This window comes from Giraffa tippelskirchi, chromosome 11 (genome assembly GCF_054371585.1).
Source record: "Giraffa tippelskirchi isolate mGirTip1 chromosome 11, T2T-mGirTip1v1.2.pri, whole genome shotgun sequence".
Classification (NCBI taxonomy): Eukaryota; Metazoa; Chordata; class Mammalia; order Artiodactyla; family Giraffidae; genus Giraffa; species Giraffa tippelskirchi.
Genome location: NC_137285.1, coordinates 76393119 through 76395323, shown reverse-complemented (window position 1 = coordinate 76395323; position 2205 = coordinate 76393119).

Below are 2205 nucleotides of genomic sequence, written 5' to 3'. Positions count from 1 at the left end.
AGTGGATAATTTTGTTCATTGGTTTCTTAGAGAACCTTGGTAATCTTTGAGTTTCCTGGGGAGTATGGTCACATGACCTGGCCCTGGCCAATCGGTGCGTTCCACCTCCCTGGCCACTGTGATTGGCTCCGGGCTGGGGCAGTGCCCAATCGGGGCCCAGGGCCGGGCCTCACGTTGGAAGCCAGGGGAAGACGAGCTCTCGTCCTGCTGGGGTAGGGGAAGGGGTGGGGCCGGGGGAGGTCAGGCTCCAGCAGTGGGAGGGGCTTGAGGTCCGCCTGCGGCAGTTGGTGACGTTCCTGCTCCCCTCAGGGCAGAGCCGCCGGCCTGAGAATGAGGGCGCTGCTGAGCCCAGGGGCTGGGATGGCCCGTTGCTGCTGTGGTCCCAGAGCTCCACCCGAGACCTGAGGGAAGCCGTCTGCCCGTGAGTCCTCTCCCGCTTGTCTGTCAGCTTGTTTGAAGCATGCTGGGTTTTCTGCCCAGCTGGCTAAGGGGAGTCCCTGGAAATGCAAGGGTGTGGGTTTTGGCAGACTTCAGGGAAGACATGCCAGATGAGCCTGGGAGACTCCAGCTTAAGCTGGATTCAGGAGATATCTCTTCGGGCCAGCTAGTAATTGTAGGATAAGCCTAATGAGTCTTCACAGGATGAAGAGAGTAACGTGCCAAGGTAGCAATTGATGTCCTCATTCGAGAGGATGAAGCTGGTGCTCAGAGAAGGGGGGAACTTGGCCACAGCAAGGAGGTGTGCACCCAGACAGAACCCCCCAGATCCGGCCATTGGAGCTCAGGGAGGCCACTGGTGTGGCTTGTCCCTGTGGCAGGGCCCGAGGCAGGCAGCCCACCCTGATTCCTGCGGGGGCCTGACTTGGGAAGTGCCATCTGGTAGCTTTGAGACTCACCAAACCAAATTGCACTGGAGAGAGGAGGGACACCTTCCTTCATCCACCCCCCACCCCCGCCGGATTCCCACATACCCTGACCCCTTTCTCTCGATTTCGGAGCCATTTCCAGAGTCCCGCTCATATGACCTCATTTGAAGTGCACTGTGGACGGGCTGCCATCTGCAGCTGCTACCACAGCAGCCAAGGGCTTTAGCTCCCGACTACCTCCCTTCCTTTGGAACTTGGGGGCCCTCTACTCCCCGCTTGCACACCACAGACCTTTGCTGAGGATTGTGGGGACCCTCACTCAGTTTGCAGCACGTTGTAGCCATCCCTGTCCTCCCTTGAAACTCAGCTTGTGAGCTCCTTTGGAGCAGCGTGGCCCACCTGGCTGCAACGGAAGAGACACAGCTGACAGTGAAACAACAGCTTAGATCTGAGAGCCGGAAAGCTCTGTCAAAAGGGACCTCCCTCTTCACACCGTAGAGGCTGTAGGAGCCGCCAGGCTTTCGGAACCAGTGCTGGGGCCAAAATGACTCCACAGCTGTTTTCCTTCCTGGGGAGGGTTCTGGCTCGAGTGGGAATGGCTCAAGTCTCCTAAGGTTCTGAAAGCCCACTGTGTGCAGATTCACGGTACACAGAGAGGAAAAGGTGGAGTCCTACCCTGGAGGTGGTCACAGCTCACGGATGAGCCAGGCAGGCAGGCAGGCAGGGCATGAGAACACCTGAGCTGCCTTCATGAGTGAATGGTGTGGGGGCAGAGGAAGAGAAGCCGGTCTGCTCCCTCGTGTGGTGCCCAGGGCAGGTTGTCCCCAGAGGAAACCCTTACGACGGTGAGGACTATCACTGCTGTTTCCCCAGGGGTTCCGTCGGTGCATGTCTTCCCCGGAGCGGTCAGGCCGTCTCTCAAGTACACTGGCCATGGGCATTGCCTCTCCTTGGAACTTCCCATGTGTTTCTCTTTTTTATGGAACAGTGATTTTCTAGAGTGGTTCTGGGCCACAAGGATGTTGGGTCATTTTCTAGCCTTCTTTCATGAAGAACGCTTTCCTGGGCATGGGGGTGGTTTGTTGTTCCAGCTCCCTTTCTTGGCTTCTTTTGGGAGCTGGTGCAACAAGAGGAGCTCAGCCTCTGCCTTCTGGCTGAGATGTCACCCTTCAAACAGCAATGCCTGCCTGGAGATAATGATGGCAGTTGCCAAAAGGGCTTCGTTTGGCACATGGTATCTTGAAAGGACGTACACCGTCCTTTCAGCTATCAAAGGCTAGTTCAAATGACATAAAAATGAGAACTCTCCAATGGAGTCTTACAGTAGGTGGAGAGTCCG